Below are 25,032 nucleotides of genomic sequence, written 5' to 3' on the forward strand. Positions count from 1 at the left end.
ATCTAAGAAGCAGGTATTATTATTCTATTTTACAAGAGACACCATTAGGGCCAGAGGTCACACAGCTAATGGGACTTAAACCCAAGAGCTCTGGCTCCAGTCTTTGACCTTAACTGCTCTTACGGGAAGGAGATAACAATTCGTATCCTGATGACCCATGCCATGTCACAATTTCAAAACACAGCTAGAAGAAACAGAAGTCCCTGGGCTTTGGAAAGTCCATGAAAAGAATCTGTGCTTTTGAGTGCACTCTATCAGTTTGCTAGGGCTGCCGTGACGAAGTATGGCACACTGGGCGGTTTAAACAACAGAAATGCATTGTCTCGCAGTTCTGCAGGCTGGAAGTCTGCATCAGCAGGGTCGGTTCCTCTTGAAGGCTGTAAGGGGCTCTGTTCCAGGCCTTTCTCCTTGGCCTGTAGATGACTGTCTCCTCCCTGTGTCTCTTTACATCATCTTCCTTCTATGCATGTCTGTCTCTGTATCCAGCGTTCCCTTTTTATAAGGACACTAGTCACACTGGATTAGGGTCCATCTGATGTCCTCATTTTAACTTGATTACCTCTGTAAGACCCTATCTCCAAATAAGGGAACTTTCTGAGGTTAGGACTTCAATCTATATATCTATACCTATACCTATACCTATATCTATATCTATATCTGTATCTATATCTATAGCTTTTTGAAACAGAGTTTCATTCTTGTTGCCTAGGCTGGATGGAGTACAATGGCGCGATCTCGGCTCACTGCAACTTCTACCTCCCAGTTTCAAGCGATTCTCCTGCCTCAGCCTCCCGAGCAGCTTGGATTACAGGCGCCCACCACCACACCCAGCTAATTTTTGTATTTTTAGTGGAAACGAGGTTTTGCCATGTTGACCAGGCTGGTCTCGAACTCCTGACCTCAGGTGATCTACCTACCTCGGCCTCCCAAAGTGCTGGGATTACAGGCGTAAGCCACCCATGCCAGGCCAGGACTCTGGTATATATTTTTGAGGAGGGCATATTTCAAACTATAACATGCATCAAGGTTTCTAAGCAGGCTTAAATGTCCACTTGAGTGGTACAGCCCAATCCGTGAAGCCAGAGCATGGTGCAGGCTCCCATCCATCCTACAGGTACATCAGGATAAAGGCCAGCCTTCTGCCTCCTGGAGCGAGACTGCTGTTCTTTTTCTCCCCTAGCTGGCTAATCAGAAGTGCTAGTACAGGGAAAATTTTTCTGATCTATATAACCGAGCACTGACATTTAGGAGACTGTGTTTTAACAATGTCCCATTAGGGCCCTACGTCTCTATCAGCTACCCTCTAAGTTGCAGAACAATAGCCTGAGTGAGGGCTGAGATGCCCACATAGGCCTCAATTTGCTCCATGAGAAGGAAACAAGTTCCAGTCCATCATTAGGATGGTCTTGAACTATGGAAGCCACATTCGTGATCCTGTCTTCTAAGGCAGTGAGAGGTGACAGCGTGCTGGCAGTCCTCACAGCCCTCGCTCGCTCTCGGAGACTCCTCTGCCTGGGCTCCCACTTTGGCGGCACTTGAGGAGCCCTTCAGTCCACCGCTGCACCGTGGGAGCCCCTTTCTGGGCTGGCCAAGGCCGGAGCCAGCTCCCTCAGCTTGCAGGGAGGTGTGGAGGGAGAGGCGCGAGCGGGAACCGGGGCTGCGCGCGGCGCTTGCGAGCCAGCTGGAGTTCCAGATGGGCGTGGTCTTGGCGGCCCCGCACTCGGAGCAGCCGGCCCTGCAGTCCCCCGGGCAATGAGGGGCTTGGCACCCGGGCCAGCGGCTGCAGAGGGTGTACTGGGTCCCCCAGCAGTGCCAGCCCACCGGCGCTGCGCTCGATTTCTCACCGGGCCTTAGCTGCCTTCCCGCGGGGCAGGGCTCCTGACCTGCAGCCCGCCATGCCTGACCCTCCCACCCCCTCGATAGGCTCCTGTGCGTCTGGAGCCTCCCCGATGAGCGCCGCCCCCTGCTCCGCGGCGCCCAGTCCCATCGACCACCCAAGGGCTGAGGAGTGTGGGCGCACGGCGCGGGACTGGCAGGCAGCTCCACCTGCAGCCCCGGTATGGTATCCACTGGGTGAAGCCAGCTGGGCTCCTGAGTCTCGTGGGAATGTGGAGAACCTTTATGTCTAGCTCAGGGATGGTAAATACACCAATCAGCACCCTGCGTTTAGCTCAAGGTTTGTGAGTGCACCAGTCGACACTCTGTATCTAGCTGCTGTGGTGTGGGGATGTGGAGAACCTTTATGTCTAGCTCAGGGATTGTAAATACACCAATCAGCACCCTGTGTTTAGCTCAAGGTTTGTGAGTGCACCAGTCGACACTCTGTATCTAGCTGCTGTGGTGAGGATGTGGAGAACCTTTATGTTTAGCTCAGGGATTGTAAATACACCAATCGGCACTCTGTATCTAGCTCAAGGTTTGTAAACACACCAATCAGCACCCTGTGTCTAGCTCAGGGTTTGTGAATGCACCAATTGACACTCTGTATCTAGCTACTCTGGTGGGGCCTTGGAGAACCTTTGTGTCCACACTCTGTATCTAGCTAATCTGGTGGGGAGGTGGAGAACCTTTGTATCTAGCTCAGGGATTGTAAACGCGCACCGATCAGCGCCCTGTCAAAACAGACCACTGGGCTCTACCAATCAGCAGGACATGGGTGGGGCCAGATAAGAGAATAAAAGCAGGCTGCCCTAGCCAGCAGTGGCAACCCGCTCGGGTCCCCTTCCACACTGTGGAAGCTTTGTTCTTTCGCTCTTTGCAATAAATCTTGCTACTGCTCACTCTTTAGGTCCACACTGCTTTTATGAGCTGTAACACTCACCGCGAAGGTCTGCAGCTTCACTCCTGAAGCCAGCGAGACCAAGAGCCCACCGGGAAGAACAAACAACTCCAGACGCGCCACCTTAAGAGCTGTAACACTGCGAACGTCTGCAGCTTCACTCCTGAGCCAGCGAGACCATGAACCCACCAGAAGGAAGAAACTCTGAACACATCTGAACATCAGAAGGAACAAACTCCAGACGCACCACCTTAAGAGATGTGACACTCACTGCGAAGGTCCACGGCTTCATTCTTGAAGTCAGTAAGACCAAGAACCCACCAATTCCGGACACAGCAGTGATCTCCCCACTCCCTATTTTAAAAACTATATGTATCGCTCAGACATTTTTAAGTCAACAGATGAAATTTTTCATCAGGCCAGGCATGGTGGCTAACACCTGTAATCCCAGCACTTTGGGAGGCCAACGTAGGCAGATCACTTGACGTCAGGAGTTCGAGGCCAGCCTGGGCAACATGGTGAAACCCCGTCTCTACTAAAAAAATACAAAAATTAGCCAGGCATGGTGACACATGCCTGTAATCCCAGCTACTTGAGTGGTTGAGACAGGAGAATTGCTTGAACCCGGGAGGCAGAGGTTGCAGTGAGCTGAGATCGCACCACTGCACTGCAGCCTGGGTGACAGAGCAAGTCTCAAAAACAAAACAAAACAAAACAGAAAATTTTCATCAAAGTTGAAATAGTTTCAAAGAATATAATTTTCAGTGTACTACAATATTGACATTTAAAAGATAAAACTGGCTGGGAGCCATGGCTCACGTCTATAATCCCAGCACTTTGGGAGGCCGAGGTGGGTGGATCACCTGAGGTTAGGAGTTCAAGACCAGCCTGACCAACATGGTGAAACCGCGTCTCTACTAAAAATAGAAAAATTAGCTGGGCATGGTGGTGCATGCCTGTAATCCCAGCTACTTGGGAGGCTAAGGCAGGAGAATTGCTTGAACCCAGGAGGCGGAGGTTGCAGTCAGCCAAGATCGTACCACTGCGCTCCAGCCTGGGCAACAGAGTGACACTTGCCTGAAAAAAAAAAAAAAGATAAAATTGTATGTCATCTTTTCAATATATAGTTGAATGTACATACAATAGTGATTTGAGATCCATATGACTCAAAAATACACAAATAATCTCTTCTCGAATAGTTGGAAATTGTTATCAATATTTTCCTCCTTGAATAGGGGTCAATAGGATTTATGTAAAAGCCCAAATACTAAATATTTTAGGCTTTCTAGGCAATCTCTGTCACAGCTACTTAACTGTGCCACTGTAGTATGAAGGAAGCCACAGACACTACACAGAAAAATGGGCACAGATGTGTCCCAATAAAATGTATTTACAAGTCCAGGGAGTGGGCCATATTTGGCCCACAGGCCATCATCCACTAATGCCTGACCTAGAACCAAAACTCCCATTTTACTTCCCATTTTCCCCACTCTACCTCAATTCTACTCATACAGAATTTTATCATAATGGAATTTTATGCTTAAAAGTCTTTTATTATCATCCTATCATACTTCTCTGAAACAAAAACACGTACACACTGAAATCTAACTTAAAAAATACTTCCTGTGAACAGAAGGTGCTAATAAAACTTTTCTTCTTGATTGAGCTTAACAGCATAATTATTATTAGTATAAACTAATTAAAACAAGACTTTATTACAAATTTTGATACATAATTTCCAAACCCAAGAGAAGTATCCCATTGGGAACACATCTCTTAACGTGATAGGGACCCACTTATGGTTCCTTATTTAAAAGATAAGTCACAAGTCCTTTTGTTTGGCTCTCAGAGAAGGTTTATATACTTTGAGCAACACATCATAGTAAGACCTGATGGAGGTGAGCAGGGGCCTTTCTTTTATCAAAAGGGAGAACAGTGGTTGGGAAAAGTTGGTGTGAAAGCCACAGGTGCAGTTGCAAGATGATCAGTTTTAATGTACGTGTGGAAGCTGAGAATCTGAAAATGGATTATTGTACGGCTAATTATCCATGCCTTCCTTTCCCTTGAAAAGTCTTCACACCATTCAGGAGAATGAGCACCCAGGTTGAAGATTACTTTTCCAGTGTATTAGCTATAGATCTACCTACAGTTGGTGTTGAAATGGAGGCACCTGACCTCAGTAAAAACGTGGGCTTGGGAATCAAGACACACTTGGATTTGAACTTCACTCTGCCACTACTAACCGGATAATAAGCTAACTCTCTTTGTGTCTGTTTCCTTATCTATAAAAGGGGATAAAATGCCTTTTAACGCTGCTTTTAACACGCTACTGAAACTGTTAGGAAAAGGACAGAGACTGAGAATTGGAGTCTCCCTGAGTCTGGCCCTCTATCCTTTGAGCATAGGAGGATGTACTCTTCCATAAAACTTGTTGCTTGACAGAGCATGCCATGTGGTAATTTTAAAATGATCACTACACTGAAAATTTTTAAAAAGGTTTAAGAAATCCCACTAAAGGAATATGCAAAATGCCTGGCACACAGAGAGTACAGCTCTTAAAACCATCAGTGCAAGTGTTTCTGACATTGGTCTGGCCTTGAAGCAAGTAATGGGGAGTCAGAGTGGTAGACAGAGACAGATCACCACACACAGTGGATAGGATTATTGTATATTTACCTACGGTGTTCAAATTTGGGGATAAGAGACTTTCATATCCATTGCCATTTATACTTCTACCCAAGTCACATGGAATTGCAACAGTTCTAGATCACTTTAGTTGCAAATTCTTTCTCCTTAACGGTTCTAACAGTTCAGAAACTTTTGATAAAGTAGAAAAAATTTGGTCCGCCCAGGTTTCTCCTTGTAGGTTGCTTTGTGAAACTAGGATGGCTACACCTCTTGATTTTGTTTTTACAGTTCAGTTTCTCTTAGGTGTTTAGAGGGGAAGGAGGGCGGAAGGCAAAGATAGCTGTTGGACAATTTGTTTTCACCAATTACTTTCAAGTAGTTTTCAAACAACTCTTACAAGGGCCCAGTTTTTGAAAGTGGATAAATTTTCGTTAGGTAAACAGGCATGGAAATGAATGCATAGGTGAATGCACAGATGACTTAGTGAATACATAAATAAATGTGGTTTGTTGAATTTTTTTCTTATTGTAGCTTCCATATTCTGGGGAATTCCAACTCTGAGGCTAATGATTGCCTGAAAAATAAATCTCCATGCAGGTTAATCCATATATACTCACAGCTGGGAATCCCAAGGCCTAGAACAGTACCTGATACAGGGTTGGCATTCAGCAAACATTGATTGTTGAATAAATTGAGCAAGAAAATGTGAACTTTGTCTCTTGTTAACAGTGGATATTAGCAAGTCAATGAATGTTTCTGAACCTCACTTTCTTTACCTGTAATAAGGTAACTGCATGCTACTACCCTCCCTTCACTCCCTGTTGGCTCATGGAGCCCAGAGGTAGAGCCCCAGGAAGCCACACCAGGGGACCTAAGTTGTCACCAGATGAAATCTATTTGACATCCTAGGACTCAGGTTACTTCAAGATCTAGGATGCTATAAGTTCACAGTAAATAGATGTCCAGATGTGACAGAGAAAGAAATCACCCCTTCTCCTCTGTTGACAGAATACATCATGGGTATGAAGTGCATGGCCGGTGGGAGTGGAGGGGGTGTGGAGAAGAAAGTCATCAAGAAGTGGCTGGGAACCTGCATGTGAAAGAACCAAAAATGTACATGTTTCTCAAAGCTTTCATTATACCTTCAGGAAGAAGAAAGAGTTGGGGTAGGATGGCTAAAGCTCAGCTATCCAGAAAGATTTATGGGCCATCTGCTGAGACCAAGAACATCTTGACTTACAAATGTAAAAGCCACCGATTATTTATGGCAGGTCACAGCCTTCTTGAATGCCGCCAGGCATCTCCCTAGAAGCACAATATCATTTGATGTTGACTGGCTTCCAAAACCAGGAAACTACACATCACTGTAGCTTCACATTCTGGAGCTTTTGCTACCCTAGAAATAGGTTTCCAATTATTCCTCCTCAACAAACAAGGATGAGTTGTTAGGAGATATTAGATTTGAAGCATAATCGTAAGCCCTTATTTTACAATCCACAGAATAACATTGGGACAGTGCCAATGTTGGTGGTTTTCAAACCAGCTCCTGCTTTGATATCCCTCTTTGTATATGACAAAGTTTCTGAAATGCGGACTTCAAATTGCTGGCTCATTAGGCAAGGAGGGGGCTCCATCTCACCTGCTGGGACCTGTGGCCTAGATGACTCTAGTTAGAACTGAGTTGCCCAGAGCAGCCCTGACTTGGGCTACCAGTGTGAAGGCCTGAGTTCCATTAGCTGATGGGTGTTTCTTTCCAACCAGGCAAGTGGATGTCAGAACTGCCCCAGATGCTATCTTAAATATTCAGCTGCAAGAATTCCAACCAAGTTGGAAAGAAACTTTATTTCATTATACTTCCAGGTCTGGGAATGATGCCAGTGAACAGCTCTCCTTGACAGGTCTCTCATCACTTACAGCTCAAAGGAAAAGAGAAGTTAGCTCCCAAAGCGCAAGGCTGCAGCCCTCCTTGTCAGATGGCAACACCTCCACGGAACAGCTGAGCAAGAGGATGAGTAAAGAGCTGTCTGCCTTATCACCAAAACCCTGCATACTGATGATAATTCCCTGTATGCTTCTTTTCAAGTCTTGCACAAGGCACTGAGCTGAGGCAAGGACAGAAGAGAGCGATGAAAAATCAGTTTCAGCTGTAAGACAATTCTGATATCTCACTAGTGGTTGACTTAGTGCTGTGTTAAGAAGTATTCTGAAGCTCGATCTGGATACACCTGGAAAGACCGTTATTTTCAATGGAACATGGGCGCCAGAAGACAGACGGATAGATAGTTCAGAAGTTTGACGCATATATGACATAGGAAGTCACCAAGTCTAAACTTCAGTTTACCCATGTAAAGTTGCTGAGAAGCACAAAGGTTAAATAACTTGCAAAACTTAGATGCTAAGCTAGAAATCACACTTTAAAGCATTGGATTCTAGATTACCGCTTATCATCATATGAATAATTTTCTAGTCCTGTATTTCTAGAATATCATAGATTGCTTGAAATGAGCTAGCAAATTAGTAGACTTCCAAATCCTGTGGTAATCCAAAGATACTTATTGTAATAATTTTACGTATGTGATGTTCAGCTATTTCCCAGCATCTCTGCACTCACTGAAATCCCAAATCACTAATTTCCATTCATGACTGAGAGTATTAGGCCTTGGCTTGGCTGAAAATCAGCAGATACGCAAAGCAATTCATCTTGCTCTGAGATCCAACCCTGCCTATGGTTTAATCTATTTGTTCCACCAGTGTTGCTTCACTACAAAATGTTAAGTAATATTATCAAAAGAAAGAAGTTGTAAAGGACCCACACAATTTACTCCAACCAACATTCACAAGGCATTCTTGGGAATTCTGTCCAAAATGCAGGAAATGGGGACCACTGGGTCAGAAGGCATTCCTGATAGGAAAGATGGTATTTAATCACATGGATTTTTTTTCTTACTGTTTTGCAGAATTCTTAATAGAGCTAAGGGAAAGTTTAAGAGGACTGAGCTTAGAGTGAGCTTTGGCAAATGGAGGCCAAAGCTCACTCTAAGCTCAGTCCTCTTAAACTTTTCCAAAGCTCACTCATTTCACCCATTTGATTTGGGTGAAATCATCAACTGGGGACATCATTAGGAGACTAAGACTAGATGCCTCTAGGAAGGCTTTGCAGGATGGTTTTGATCTAGTTATTGAAGAGACTGATTACTTTTTCATGGTGAGTTTTACATTAAAATAAATATTTTGGGGAGTGAAGATATAGGATAATATCTGGTATTGAAGGCACGGATTTGAAGACCAAATTAACTGAAAGAACTATTTAGTCAATATTTTCTCGCTAAACAAAATTTGTAGAATTGAATAAGATGATAGCAATTAAATCACTCCTTAGCCTGAATTTATACTTGTCTTCATGAAGAATTATCTGCTTGTAACAGAGTTACCTTCTCAGTTATGGTTTGTTTATAATTAAAATTAAACCCACGTTCCATACTGAGTTGAGAGAGGGGCCACAGAGCACAGTAAATAGCAGGGCCAAGATAAGTAAGGATGAAGAAAGAAATGCCACAGATGGATGAGTGCCGACTTTCTGCAAGAGGAAACAGCATACTATTTTAATTCCCCCTTGCCAAACAGTGTAATGGAGAAACTAAGATTTAGCTGTCCATCTTGAGTTCACCATGAGCAACGGTGAAAGTAAAAGTTAACATGTTTGTGAATACTAACATTCTGTTTCTCTGTTACCAGAGCAGGTGGTCCAGGTACCTTGTGGAGGTAAAAGAGATAAAGGTGCCATGGCATGATGATGGAGTGAGAGAAGTTACTGGCCTAGTGTGCGAGGAATGTTCTGAGATCCTAGTGCCACACCATCCAGTAGAGTAGCCACTAAACACGTGGCTAGGGAAGCCTTGGTGAGTGAGTGTGGTGAGTGTGACTGTGCAGCTGAATTGTAAATTTTATTTAATTTTAGCTCATTTAAATTTAAAAACCAATACTCAATTCAGTTATTGGAAAACTTTGATGTATGTTTGGAACAACTTGTGCACATGAATCTACTTTTTTAACTATGAATTTTATGAGATCTAAATACAGATTTCCTGTGAAAATCCAGTATCCAAATTGAGTTGTGTTGTAAATGTAAAACACATGTCATATTTCAAAGACTTAACATGAAAAATTCAACGTAAATATTTTGTTAATAGTTTTGTAGATACATGTTGAAATAATAATTTAGACATAGCAGGTAAAATAATACATATCATTAAAATTAACTGGCCTGTTTCTTTTTACTTTTTTCAGGTGAACTACTAGAAAAATTAAAATCACATACTTAACTTGCATCATATTTCCATTGGACAGCATCGATGTAAAATGAGATCTGCTATATTGTCCCTGTAGTACATTTTTTGTAGTCTTGTTAAAATGTCTTCTACACATTTACATACCTCGTATAATACTAGAAAGTGCATAATACTAGGCAAGCATAGCCAAGAACCCATGTTTAAAAACCTGTTACCATGACCCCTACAGATTCCTTTCCACTTAGCATTGCAATCTTGCTCATTTTTTTATGTCACATAAGACATCTAGATAAGATGAATAGCTTTTATTCTTCCTTCTAGCAGCCTAACCCCTTCCTTCTCTTTTTTATTGTTACATCTTCATTGTGAATCCATTTATAAAACAGATAGAAGGGGAGATGCAGTGGCTGAACCAGGAGTGGAGGATTCACACACCCATCCAGCTCCACATTGCCCTAGCAGCCATCAATTCTCCCTCAAACTCTGAGGAACACAGTTTCTATTTCTGAGCTGGGCCCGCCTACCCTGCTCACAAGGTCTTGAGAAAGCGTGGTAGCCCCGGTGATTCCTACAGCCATTGCAGTTCATGGGCACCCCCAAACTGGCTGCCTGGTTGTTCCTAGTTGTTCATCACCCTCGCCATTGCTTTGGCCACTGCAAATCATTCCTGGCAAATGCAAGCAAAGGGCAGCCATAGGACACTGGTGACCTGTCACCTCTCCCAGATGGCCCAGAAGGAACTGGTCTCCTAGGTAAATTGACCCAAATCATACCAGGCAAATAAATGCTACAGGAATGAGAAGGTGCATCACACAGTAACATAAAGGGGCAACCAATGGGGCATTTTGTGATGGGCTTTTTACTTAGCTCAAACTTCCCAAATGGCGTTATTAATAATTCACCCAACCACCCCAAAATGCCTTTTCAATTTGACTTTAATTATTGTGATGATTGTTTCATTCAACTACCTGTGGTCTGACTCCACTTGACTGACAGGCTGATGAAACCATCTTCCCCTATATACTCACTCTCCTTCCACATATGAATGCACCAACAAGTACATCGACATGCATGAAACACCAAGCACTTGTCAGTTCCTAGCTGGATAAACACCGGCAAGGTCCTTAATGTTTTGGCGACTAAATTTCCTCATCTAAAACAGGCAAAAAAAATTAGTCCCATTAAGGCTGCTGGAAGATTCAATGAATTATTATATCTACATATAAAATGTATTGAGCAGTGCCTGGCACACAGTAAATGCTCAGGACAGATTGAGATGGGGCTGCAGCATTTGGCGGACCCATCTGAAAAGAAGGAGACAATGAACTTCAGGGTATGATACATTCTTGGCTATTCCCCCAGGACAGGGATCTTGCTTTACCCTAAAATGCCTGATTATCAATGTGTTATGTGTTTGTGCATGAATGCATTTTTAGGCGGGGGGAGCAGAGAGGAGGTTCATAGCTTTCACATTCTTAAAGAGTTCCATGATCTAATAATAGCTTAAGAACTACTGTTTTAGATTTTTTTTTTGTAAACATTTTTTACTGCTTCCATAAAAAGCTGGTTTCTTCTCTCATTCTTACCAACAGGTGCCAGCACTTCTCTCATGTAAAGTGACACTACTGGGGGAGAGAAGAGGCCAAGGCGAAATGGACACTGACTCTAACGAGCTGACTGTCACTTAATGCACATCCTCTAGAAACCAGACTTCCTCAAAATCGAGCATCGAGGTGTACTGAGGAGTGTGGTGCAGCAGGCAGAGTTAACATGCACACGAGCTCTTCCAGTCAGGCAGAATTCTCAATGTATCCAGCCATCTGGAGCCTCATGGGATCAGAGAGCAGCCTACATCTCTAGAAAGGCATTCAGCTAACAAACAGGTCACTGACCTTGTCAAGTGACCAGGTGTCCCTGATGCATTGTCACCTGCAGTTAGGAAATTCTCCCTCTCCTGCAACGTCAGCCCTACTTCTTTAATAGACAGAGTAGAAGGTCTCTCCCAGACACCCAGTCGCCCTCACCCTGCCTTGAGTCTTCTATAGGCGAAAGCTTTCTAGCTCTTCTGTTTCTTTAACCATTCATCACAGGTCCCATTTAGGATAAAGTAAATTCTATTCTAGAGCCACGTGAAGACCCACAACATTCTCCTGTTCAAAAGGACATTTTTTAAAAAGGACAACCCAATAAGATTTCTCTTGTTTGACTATTTCATGTGCATTTCTTCATAAACCAGATGCTTCATTCTCTTTTCCTCTCTCCATTATTTGAAGTCAAGTGGACTGTAAATAGAAGACATCAAGTGTGCTATGACACTTTCAGGCACATAAGACAGGAAATCACATTTTAAAAAAAGTAACATGATGAATCCTCAAAATCAGGAGACAATCAGCGGAAAAGATCTTAGGCAGAGATAGAAGCCCCAACTTCAGCCCCCACTCTCTACACCCAAGCCAATGGCATTACCTTTCCTCTCCCCGTTCAGAATTATTATAACTCGTCTGGAATCCTGCTCTGTGCTTGGGTTGCATCTTGCCACATACATTTTTAAGTTTGCAGCTAGAAGGGTCCCTACAGGCAAAGAGTTTCTCGTTCCCCACGCTGCCCCTCCACTGCCTGTTTATAATACTGCTTTCTTGTTCTTCCTGTTTCTACCCAACGAAATTGAAAATTTCATCACCAGTGTCAGAAAATTAAACCCCAGGGAGCAGAGCAATAGCTCAGAGCATCCCTTTCCTGGCAGAGAGCCAATCCTTGAATATAACTTTGCAAACCCTCTCTGGTTTTTCAGGGGTTTGAAAGGATGCAAAATAGAGTCATTTTGAAGCATGGTTTTTGACTGCTAAAATCTTTCCAATTGCACTTCACTTTATCTTTGCAATTAATTAAAAAACATATTTCAATTTGGAGACAGGTTTCATAAAAGGAAAGGACATGACCTAGCTCAGTTACACATTTTCCAAGCGGAGAACAGTGGCACACGGAGAAGAGATGCTTCGTTCCGTGGCTGGGGGTCTGAAGAAGTGTTTGACAGACCATTGTAATAATATCTCTCTTCACAATGCAAACACCAGCAACACAATCAAGCGGCTCCGGGCTCCGTGCCTGCACCTTTTTCTCTCTTCCTAGCAATACACAGGGTTGACTCTTATTATTAATGTAGCTTTAAAAGCATTTTCTCTTGAAATGCATCAACACCCAGGGAAATAAAGCAGAACTCTGCTCCTTACACTAATCCTAACAAGACAACCAATGTCCAAGTATAATGTACAGTCAGCTACAAATCGGATCAGACCCAAGCAAAGCATGCAGTCTTTTGAATTCAGAGTCTCCTACATCATGGGAACCCTTGAATGCCCGCTCCTCCATGTGCTTGTTCCAATTCAGTTTTCTCGGCAGACAATAGGACAAAGCTACATTTAGCTCAGGCTGATAATACCGGTGGACAGATGTGTGAGACGGAGGTTTACTCACCAAGCTCCCGTAAGTCCATCTTTCCCAACCACAAATACTGATTCTAAGCTGCTGCCACCACAAAGCGACTTAGAGTCGTCCCCCTGAGGAACAATGTGCTGGAATACCACCAGATGGTTCCTGAGTAAGCTTGTTCATGAAACAGGTTTCCAGTTGAGCCATGTGAACAGAGACCCGCCGCACACCTTTGAATGGTATACACTCCAAGTCCAGAAGAATAAGCATGTAGCTTTGCTTATGTTTATGGAGCTGGAGCCCAGGGATGCTCCGATTGGCAGGAGTCGAGGAAAGATCAGCCAATCAAAGGGCGCCTCCATTTCAGGGAAACTCCTGCTCATTTATTTAGCATCTTCAGAGATCATCGGCTTTTCCAGGAAGAGCTTTTCTCTTAGAGTATCACAAGAGAAAAATAATAACTTCGTTTCTATTTTAGTGTCCTATGCTCTTTTGTCAATAAACACATAGCTCCCCTTCTTGGTACTTCTCAATATATCCCCCACTTTTTCTTATAAAGAACTAAAAAACAAATAAGGACAAGAAGAAAAAGAAAAAGCTGGTGATGGGCTGGAGATAGCTCATATTCATCAGCCTCCACCTTGTTGGGAGAAGGGGGGAGTGCCTGGGCTCAATAATTACTGATTCTGTTGCCATAGAAACAGACTGGCTGCAGCGAGTTGGATTCGTGTAGAACATCTGCTGCCAGACCCATAATCAACTGCAATCTCATCTCTTCCCCTCTCTCTACTTTTATTTGATTGTGAGTTTGCTTTCTCCTACCTTCTCTTCACATACAGTTTTTGTCCAGAAATGTCATAGAACCACCTCACGATACCGATACCTTGCCATGTACACACAATGCATGCACACCAGGGGTGCTCACATACCCAGGAATGTAAGCATTGGAGAGCATCCCAGCAGGGGTCCCACTGGGAGGATCTACACTCTAATTCCTACCCAGGATGTAAACAAACATAAACAGCCTTTACCCCTAATTAAAATTACTGCAACTTTTAACCTAGAGAATTAGAGGGGTATCTTTAAAAATATTTGTTGCCTAACAGCCCTGAGAGCTCCGCAAATAAAAGTTAAAGTTTGCAATGGTATTCCTCAGAGGGCACTGCGGTGGTTCCTAGCAAACCTTTGGAATGAAGCGATTACACTGGCGGCTTGTGGAAGATTTTGTAAGTACGGAGTGTTCAGGCCCAGCTCTTTTCTGCATTAGCACCTCATCAAGGAGCCCTGAACACCAGGGATCTCCCTGGATTTTCTCAGCCCATTTTCATCCCCTCAGACTCCTCCCCTGCTTGCTCCAAATTCCCCGGGTTGCATGACTAGAATTAATGTCACCAACTCTGAATGTGCTGCCATCTCTCTCCTTAGCAGCAGGGGTCGCCACTGAGCAGTGAATGGCTGCACATCCTGGTCAGACTTGAGGGGGCTCATAAGGTGGCAATCTCACTCAGGGGTCTGCGGAAGCCCTCAGTTCCACAGAGATTGATGGAAAATGGTAAGTGTCACAGAAGGCACCGATTTGGGCTTATGTTAGAGAGAAAGGAATTACTCTTTGCCCTATCGTCATCTGCCTTGGCATCATAACAACCTCAAGGAGAACCTTCTCTTCCGTAAAGGTCTCTGCAAGCCTGGGACCCTCAGCCCATAATGACCCAGATGAGGCTTCTGAGGAGGCTGGGACCTGCTCTTTGTGTGTTTCTGATTCTTGAAGCCAAGCTGAACTATCCATCTACAACACATCCACTGTCTAAACAGCAACAGTAGCCCTCAGCCTCCTTTCTTCCTAAATGAAGCTCAGTATAAACCCCATAGCCATCCAACTCCAAATGCTCAGCTATAGCCCACTGGTGTTTTGTTTTGTTTTGTTTTGTTTTGTTTTGACAGTCTTGCTGGAGTGCAATGGTGTGATCTCGGCTCACTGCAACCTCTTCCTCCCAGGTTCAAGCAATTCTCCTGCCTCAGCCTCCTGAGTAGCTGAGATTACAGGCATGTGCCTTCATGCCTGGCTAATTTTTGTATATTTATTAAAGATGGGGTTTCACCATGTTGGACAGGCTGGTCTCGAACTCCTGACCTCAGGTAATCCATCCACCTTGGCCTCCCAAAGTGCTGGGATTACAGGTGGGAGCCACGACGCCTGGCTGCCCATTGGTCTTGATGTTGGATTTGCACCTTCAAGAATATGAATCCTGGTTTTCCATTTCGTCTCTTTATGCCACTAAGTGTAGGAAGAAAGTCTCACCCAGCCACAGCACCCAACGCCAACACTGTCAATCTTTCTCAGCTCCGCCCAGACAACATTCACCCTCAGGGTGGTGGATGGCTCAGGTTTTCTCTACCATCTTTCTGGAACATCTCCTCTAAACTGTCCTGCCTAGTCTCCTCTGCCATGGGGACACCCACCCTTTGCCTTCCCATCCTCTTGAAGGCTGTCCAAATCCTCAGTTTATGCCAAAACCATCATTCCATCCAAGTCTTCCTCAATCAAAATTTAATAATTTTCTCAACAAATATTTAGCAAGTATCTATGCCAGGCACTTGTGCTAGTGATACAACAAACTGACAAGGTTTCTGCCTTACAACCTGCAGACTCTAATAGAGGAGGCAAAAATATTAAGCATAACTGTGATATGGAGTATAAAAACAGAGCTATGAACTCTGTGTTCTCTTAGCACAAATAATCACTTAGTGAGATCAGGAAAAGCATTTCAGAGAAAGTGACATCAAGCCACGATCTAAAGGAAGAGTAAAAGTTGATAAATTGAGAGTGAGGGGAAGAGTGACCCAAACAAAACACATGTGTGCTAGGAGGCAACATGGCATCTTTGAAAATCTGAAAGAAGCCAAATGTGAATGGATCACAGTGAGAATGACTGGGAGGATGGTGTAAGACCAGACCAGCAGATGCTTAGAGACCAAGTTAAGGAGTCTGGTTCTTATCCTACAAGCAATGACAACGCATTGCAGTGCTCCAATTAAATGACTCCTTGCCCATCCTAACACACCAACATAACCCAAGATATATATTCCTCAGCTGATATGAATGACAGATTAACAGAATACCAACCTGATTGAAACAATCTATTTCAAGACATCTGTGATTTGTTGGGTTGATCTAGCTAACATTTATTGAGCAATTAATAATCCAGGAATTAATCCAGCAATTAATAATTAATTCAGGAATTAACCTAGCAGTTCATAATCCAGTGCATTCTAAGCACTTTGTCTAGATTAACCAATTTAATTCTCCCAAAAGCCCTGTGAGATGTTATTACACTATTTATACAAATGAGGAAATTGAGGCGTAAGGAGGTTAAGCAACTTGACTGAAATAACAACAACAACAAAAAAGTAGCAGAGCCAGGATTTGAATCAAGGGATTCAAGCTCTAGATTCTTTAAGTGTGATCCACAAGGATCACCTACATTAGAAATTCTCATTAAATGCAGATTCCTGGGGTCCAAGTGCATCTCTCCCCAATCAGAATTTCAGGGGGTAGAGTCACGAATATTTTCCCAAACACTCCAGGAATTCTTACGCACACCACAGTTTAGGAACCACTGCTAAGAGATGTTTTTGTAAAGGAGGAGAAGACTACCCCAAAATTAATCTTCCACATATAAAATGGAAAAAGGCAGTTTTTGGAGAATGGGACAGAGGGTCTCACTATTTCAAGCCATTACAAAAGACCATCTATATGAGAGTAAGATCATCTTTCTTTCGAATGACTGCAAATCCTGGTTGTATCATATAATCCAAAGTTAAAGTGGAGGGTGGGTAGACAGCACAGTCTGGTGCTTGGTAGTTATCCTAGTAAGGAGGTTTATGAAGAGAGAGCATGCAAGTTCGTAAAGAACACATTCACTAGGTAATACAGATGTTATTAGAACCATCAGCAATAAGGTAGGAAGACTATGTATTATTATTGTTGACACTATGTGAAACGTCATAAGTTTTTTAAGGTAATTTTTATCCTGAAAAACTCATTTTTAAGACAAAATTGCAAGGTAAACAGATAATTTTATTTTAGCCTTCAATCCTTCTCCCCTTCATCTATTTGAAAGCTAGCAAATAAGCTCTTTTGTCCACCTAGCTAGTCATGGTTTTAGTTCTAGAAAATAAGTGACTTCATCGATATTTTTAGAGGGTCCGCTTCACAAAAAAATAGCTATAGCATCTTCGAGGAAACTTCCAAAGAATTTTTCCATGGGATCTTGTCCAGTGGTTTTGTTATGGAGATCCCAGACTGGGTGCTCTATTTAGTTAACCTGGACTTTCTGGCGATTTTTTCGCCTTCTAGACTGTGATGAAAAAAGTACATACAAGCTTACAGAGCTGCTGGGGAGCCTCAAAAGGAGGGAAACCTAGATTTTGTTAGCATCATATTTGGATGACTGCTTGTCAAGTTCCCAAGAACTGGCATGAAGTTGTTCTGCATACACCTAATGGACTTGTACTCCACAGGCTCCACATGGATGATAGGTAGCCTATCATCCAGCTTCTGAACACATTCAGATTTACTATGTGCTGTCCACAAAAGGAGAAGGGAATCACAGTATCAAATACTCAGAAAATTCAGGGGGTGGGGTGGGAATCACTGCTGGGCATCTGAATAAAGGTCATAAGAAATCCCTTTCTATTTCGCTCACACGTTACAACCTGTACTCTTTGTTCTGTTTGGAGCAGGCACTGTCAGTACCATTTATCCCATATTGTCTTGGGGCAGATTCAATCTCATGAAATTTTATTCCTTTCCATAAGCATGATTTATTAAATGTATTATTACTAAATCTGATGTAATTCTTATACATTTGTAATACTTTTTAAATAAATCCACAAATCAAAAAAGAATGTTAGGTGGTATGCATGTATTTTTGAATAAAAAATATGGTGACTATTATAGAATAATTTCTAAACTGGCTGTCCAAATTCTCCTTAGTTCACCTATAGGTCTTAACTGAAATGAGCACCATTTATATTGAGCCTTTAAAAGGCAGATGAAGGGATTCCATTTACCGGGCACTAAGAGAGGTGGCACTTATACCCATTCCTTTCATTTTCCAGCTCCTGGTCCCAAACTGGATGCTTCCACTGAGTATCCATTTCATTAGGATTCATGTTCTTTGCTGGCAATGAAGGTGATGGTAATGGTCTCTACAGTTTACGACATGGCTATGCTGCAACGAGTTTTGTTTGATGAATTCATTCTTATGAGGGAGGTCATCAGGGTACTTAGCCTCATGAAAATTCCAAACAGTTAGGGTGTATATGCAGTAGGCTCTTCTCCACCTACATCTCAGCCCTCTTATGGAATGCCCTCATACACACACGTGCACATGCATGAGCCCACACACATAAAACACACTGATATCACTTCCATAACAGCAACAGGCCCAGTGCAGACTGAATCAGACCATATCTCCCAAGGATGTGAGATCGGAAGTGGGGACTCTTCCCCAGTGGGTCAGAGGTGTAGCCACTACTGGCTCAGTGAAACTACTTTATTTCATTCAAGAGACTTTGGAGAGATATTTCTCTAGTATTTGGGCTGACCAGTATATAATTATCTCTAATCATTTTACATGGTGCATTTTTAAGACCAAAACATATGCAAAACCTGAACTGAACATAGTCAGAAGACCTTTTACAACTCTTTTTATCCTCAAAGGGAGATATCAATAATATTCCATAGAAACATTCCCATACGTAGGCACCTGCATCTCTTTTCCTCACTTTCATGGAGAGATGATCCTGAGCAGAATGTGCAAACCCTGCCACACTGTCACTTTATCTTTTGGTCCCAGGATGCTGAGCTCTCTGTGATAAGCCTGGACATCTGTGGAAGCTTAGGAGAGTAACAAAAAATGCAGATGCAGTTCTTACCATGGGCCTATGCTATAAAAGGCTCCATTTCCAAATGGAGAAACAAAGGCTCAAGACATTCAGATGACATGTCTCCAGTTGCCATCTAGTAAAGTGGGACACTCAGGATTCAAACTCAGGTGTCCATCTGTGGAGCACCCTGAGCAGCACACCCCATTGTGGCCTCACAGCTCCCCAAGCAAGCAGCTGGAGCAGGTGGGATTATTCCCAAGCATCCTAAGGCTGAGTTATAAAATATGAGTCATTAATATGAATTTTATTTCCCTGGGCTTTGCTATTTTTTATTACCCACAAAATGCCTAACATGTAAGTGATACCTACAAACAGTAAGAAATAACACCAGGATCCACAAAATGCATACCCATTTATAAACAGATCCCCAACCCATGCATTTCTTCCTGCCTCTTCCAGAGCACCAGGCTTGGAGAGGTGACCATGATTTGCATTCACAGGACTGGAGAGTCAAGCTCTGGAAGTTCCTGGGGCATCACAGACCTAATAAGTGAATGGGCTGACCCAGAAGAGCAAGGGCCTGAAGAACAAGGGCCAACATGATGCATCTCTGATCATGTTGAAAGCCTTCAAAGGGATAGTTGGTGAAATTCTGTGTTTATCACTTGCCAATTTGAATTTTCCAAATATACCATGGAAATGAATTCCAGAATTGCAGGCTGATGAAAAATCAAGCCAGAAGGAAAAATGAAAATGCCAAAATTCTCAGCTCAGTCTTGCCAAGCACATCCACTGGCAATATGGTGACAAAAAGCGACTGGGCCAATGGTAGGATATCCTTTAGATGGTGCAAAATGAGAAACAGCTTCTTCGCCATAGGAAAAGGAAAGCTTCATCACATCCTCCTTGGTTTTCAGATCTAATGAATAAGTAAACCTCTTCCAATTCCAAAACACACCCATTTCACATGCAAATAATTCTACCTTTTGAGAAAAAAACTAGTTTCTGATATTCTCATTAGAGGACAAATTTCATTGCAGTGTGCAGAGATTAAACCCACGGCTCACCATGTTTTTTCAAATGGTTAAACATTTCATGCCCTTCCTTTTTCTGCTCTTTCTTCTCACACATTCACAGGTATTTTATCAAATGAAAAGGCTCACAGATAACCTATGCATTCCGGTCTCCTGTGACAACAGGGATTAAACTACAACAGAAAAGAGTGCATCAGGGATGCGGGGAAGAATATAGGGTCTGATGAGCAAGACAGAAACCAACAAGGTCAAGAACACAAGCAGACTCAGCTTACCCTGGCAAGCAAGGAAGAAGAAGAAGAAACTAGAGATGAAGGCAGTCAAGTCCAGGGAGGTCATGTTCTGAAGCGGGTGGACAAAGCAGAGAAGCTTAAAGGGGGATCCAAGAGGTCTGTACAGAGCCAGACATGGAACCACAGGGGGAGGGTACCCACAGGCCCAACGAGTCACCATATGAAATTCTAGGGTGGGTCCTGTTTAAACCCAGTTGTTTTAACTTTGGATCTTGGTAGTAAGTTGGCTTTATCAGAAACCAGTCACACAATGAATATCAGCAACAACACATAACCTCTCTAAACAAACCAACTAAGTGTGTGCCTGGTCTTAGCGAACCAGCACTGCCATCACAAAAACAGGATTGCTGTTCTTAAACCCATCTTTCAATAGCAACAGCATGTAAGAGCCAGATCGCTTCAAACTGTTCTCTATCTATGAATACTTCCAATCAAAGGAAGCTTTGAAATGTGAACCATGACCCCTAAGCAAATGATATTTGACAGGTTATTCTCAATCTTCATCAAGAATAAGCTCTATAACCTAATTTGTGGAGAAATTAAATTTAGAAAAAAATATAATTTTATTTTATTGTCCAGTACTTGCCTGCAACTTGAAGCTACTAATTGCAGAAAAGAGTTAATTTGATATTAAAAATAAAAATTGGCCCTGAAGGGCAATAACCAATTCATGTATATACAATGCAAAAATGTATCCCTACCCCCACCAAGTCATCTCAAGCTAAATTTAGAACATGGTTTCCAAAATGCATTGCCTACAATTCTCTCCACACAATGAAAAGCATGAGAACGATGAAGCAAATCTTTCAAACAATCACATACACTGAACCTTGAATAAGTGCTCTTGCTTATGTTTTGTGAGAGTCTATTGTGTTGGACCTCTCAGCTATTCTGAACATACACTGAGAAAACATATTTCACACACAAAAAAATCCCAGTTGGGAAGTGAGGAGTTGGTGCATTTATTCAAGTAATATTTAGGAAGTGCCTGAGATAATGCAATTTAACATGTTGCCCTGTGTTTCCTTCAAGTCTTGGGAACCCAAGAATACAGACTTAATATCTTGAAAATAATAAAGTTCCATTTCTTACATTTTCTGTTCATGAATTTCATTATATTTAATATCTTTTCCAAGCAGACTCTATTCTGCTCACCTGGAGAGCTTCTATTCATATGATGCTCTCTTAAATAAAGTTCTTCCTCTATGTAATTTTTCCTTTGCATTCTTTCCATACAATATATGTGCTATGGCTATTGCACACTTAGCTCTTTTCACAGCTCTTGCCAATACTGGGAACCCTCTAGGGCTGGATTTACTAATACAACACCAGGAATACCATCTCTAGATGTATCTGATAGCTTAGCCAAGAAGACAAAATCCTACTGCAAACCTTAAACTTAGAGAGGTTATACAAGCCTTCTTCTGAGTACTTCTGTCATTCTATCCAGCATCGTAGGTACAGCCATGGGATGAGGATATCTGAAAACATCTCAATGACTCATCCCCTGTTGTCTCCCATTCCTTCCTCCTCCCACTCCTGCAATCTCAGTCTGAGAGGGACTAGGGTGCTCTGAGAAGCACTCCTGAACACTACCCCTTTCAGAAATCCATTTTACAAGCAATCTAGGTGCTGGGTCCAGCTCTGTCTGCAATGTGGCTTACTTTTTTAAGGGTATCACATCTGCTCAGAACTTCCTTCCAGTTAATGAGTCTTTCTTGAATCAAGCCTGAAGGGCTTTTGATCTCAGTACCAATCAACTTCAGGCTAAGATGCTGGGCACTAGCTGGGCTGGCAAAGCTGGCCCAAACCCAGGCTCTATTTCAAGGAAGAATAAAGAAAATTAGCCTGAATTTATAACATGGAATGTCAAGATAAAGAAATTCCTCCTAGACTGACACCACTGATCAGACCACACCTGGAGCTTGGTGCCAGTTCCACACCCACAAAATTTAAAGTGTTTCTTTAAAAAAATAATTGTAAGATAATACATGTTAGGTAGCAAAGATGGGGAACATTAAAGACATAGTAAAAAAGAAAAATATAATTAATCACACTATGCAGAAGAAACCATTTTTCTTTCAAACCCACAACCCAACATCATAGAAGCCATTGTTAAAATCATTCAACCTGGCTGGGTGCCATGGCTCACGCCTGCAATCCCAGGACTTTGGGAGACCGCAGTGAGCAGATCATGAGGTCAGGAGATCAAGACCATCCTGGCCAACATTGTGAAACCCCATTTCTACTAGAAGTACAAAAATTAGCTGGGCATGGTGGTGCACACCTGTAGTCCCAGCTACTTGGGAGGCTGAGGCAGGAGAATCGCTTGAACCCAGGAGGTGGAGGTTGCAGTGAGCCAAGATCACGCCACTGCACTCTACCCTGGTGACAGAGTGAGACTCTGTCTCAAAAAAAAAAAAAAAAAATCATTCAATCCTTTTTAGTTTGTAGTTTTATTTAGTTGAGATATAATTTTGCAGGCTGCTCTACTCACATTTAATATAGTACAAAACGTGTTTCTGATATTTAGATACTATTCATGAATATCATTCTGAATGAGTAAAAAAATTTTTAACAGATAAATAAATGTATCCATAAATTAATTTATCAATCCCCACTGTTGAATAGTTGGGCTATTTTCAATTTCTCACTCATAAGTAACAATGAAATGAACATCTATATGCACATCTTTGTTTTCCCCCCTTGAATGACTATGATTCTAAATAGCTGTATTATACAAATGAGATAATCTACAAATGAGATAATCAATGTTGGTGAATTTCCAACATTGAGCCAAAGGATGATGAGCCAAAGGAACCTTGTCTCCTCCCCATGCAGAGGGGTGTAATTGACCTCACAAACAGCTGGAAGCCAGGGCTCTCCAGACTCAGCCCAGCGTGGTTTGGGAAGGGAAGTCTTTGCCATCATCTCAGCCCTGTCTGTGTGGGAGCACATTCCAGCATGAAAAATCAATTGGCTTTTGTCAGACAATAAATATCACCAAAAGAAAATCCAAAGACGTTTTTAAGACAGAAAAAAATATTCCCTTTCCTTTTCTTTTGGAAATAGCTTAATTTTTTTCGTCTTGGTCTTAAAAGAAATCGCCACTAGAAGAATCACTCTTTTTCCTGTCATAGCCACACAATGCCCTTCAATGCCAAACTGAGTCCATAAGACTGTTTGTTCTGTAGATTGCAAAGTTTGTTCTAGAGTGTGCTTTTTCCTTTTAAGACCTTATCAGCTGATTTAAAAATAAACATTATTAGCTATTTTTTTCAACAATAGGATAAAAATTCAATTTAAGTAACATTTGTTAAGCTCATATATATTTCTTTCTTTCTTTTTGGTAGGCACTCTGGGGTAGAAAGGTGAGTAAGAATCAGTCCTGGTTCTTAGGGGTAGAGTCAAGAAACAGAGAGAGTAGATATGATTTTCAAGCCTTTGGAATTCTGCAGCATTGCCTCAAGGTAGCCATGAGGTGGGACAGAGAATGAATGGGAACCCATTTAAATCAAAGATAATTGGCTAAAATAAGTTTCGAAACTTAGCATATAGCTGAGTAAGTTAAGTGCTACAAGAGAGGGGAAGAAAAGTGAACATAAGAGGGAAAATTCCTCCTGTCCCCATGGAGGGACTTTGCAGGGCCCATGAGTTGGGCCTTGAAAGACAGGCAGATTTTTCACCGGAAAGAGTGAAGGTTCCTCCTTGCTGAGGGAACACAATCAGGGACAGATACTGGGAAGTGCAAGGCATGCTGGGCACTCAGTATGCCTAACGATAGGTTAGTAGGAGGTGTGCTGCTAGACATAATAGGCATGTTGTTTGGAAGAGTGGTTTAGGACAGAATGTGGAGTTTTTCTATCCTGCTGGAAGAAGAGAGAGCCAAAGGTTTTTGAAGACAGATGTCTCATGAGAAGAGCTGTGTCCTAGAAAGGTGTTTCTGGCAGCTAGGGGAAAGAGAACTTAGGCTTGGGTCAAGTCCAGATTTAGGAAGACCAATTAAAAGACAAACACATCGTCTACACAAGAGATGATGGTGGCAGGAAGGCAGGATACAGAACAAACTGAGTCCATAAGTGAAAGGCACAGGGTGGCTAAGCTATGACAGGAGAAAGTGATTCTTGAGAGGAATGATTTCTTTTAAGACTGGAAAAAAAATTTAAGCTATTTCCAGGAGAGAAGGAAAATGATTTTGTTTTTTTCTGTCTTAACAACACCTTTAGATTTTCTTTTGGTGGTATTTACGGCCTGACAAAAGCCAATTGATTTTTCATGCTGGCATGTGTTCCTGCACAGAGACCGGGGCTGAGATAATGGTGCAGGAAAGTGGAGTCACAGCATTAAAAGGCAGGTGGCCCTTCTCATAGAGTGGTGAATCAGTAGGACTTGGGGACCTACTAGAGAGAAAAGGTAGGGAAGCCAGAGATCTCTCCTGGATTTCAAGTCCAAGATATGGGGTGATTGTGATGTCACTCCTGGAGTTAGAGCCCACAGAAGCAGCAGCAGGAACGGAGCCATGAGAATGGAGAGTTTAGCTTTGGACATCCCGAGTTTGAGGAGTCTGCAGACCATCCACAGGGGTGCAGCTCAGAAGACGATGAGGGTGGAATTCTGTCTGATGAGGGGGGAGTTCTGTCTGTCTCAGGTGCTGGTTGAAGGTGGGGAGGAGGCGGTGGTAGGAGAGG

General features: G+C 42.6%; 1 protein-coding gene across 19 annotated transcripts in view; it reads right to left on the bottom strand.

Annotated features, from left to right (window-relative positions):
- Positions 1-25,032, bottom strand: part of ELMO1 (engulfment and cell motility 1) — a 592,158-nt gene that overhangs the window by 118,363 nt on the left and 448,763 nt on the right. Inside the window, exon 1 of one of the 19 annotated variants that reach the window (XM_063708474.1) lies at positions 13,171-13,402. The exons of the other annotated variants lie outside the window; for them this stretch is intronic. The gene's annotated coding sequence lies outside the window, so the exon portion shown is untranslated. Of the gene's footprint in view, positions 1-13,170; positions 13,403-25,032 lie in introns of those variants that run through there. 19 annotated transcript variants of the gene reach the window in all.

This window comes from Gorilla gorilla, chromosome 6 (genome assembly GCF_029281585.2).
Source record: "Gorilla gorilla gorilla isolate KB3781 chromosome 6, NHGRI_mGorGor1-v2.1_pri, whole genome shotgun sequence".
NCBI lineage: Eukaryota > Metazoa > Chordata > Mammalia > Primates > Hominidae > Gorilla > Gorilla gorilla.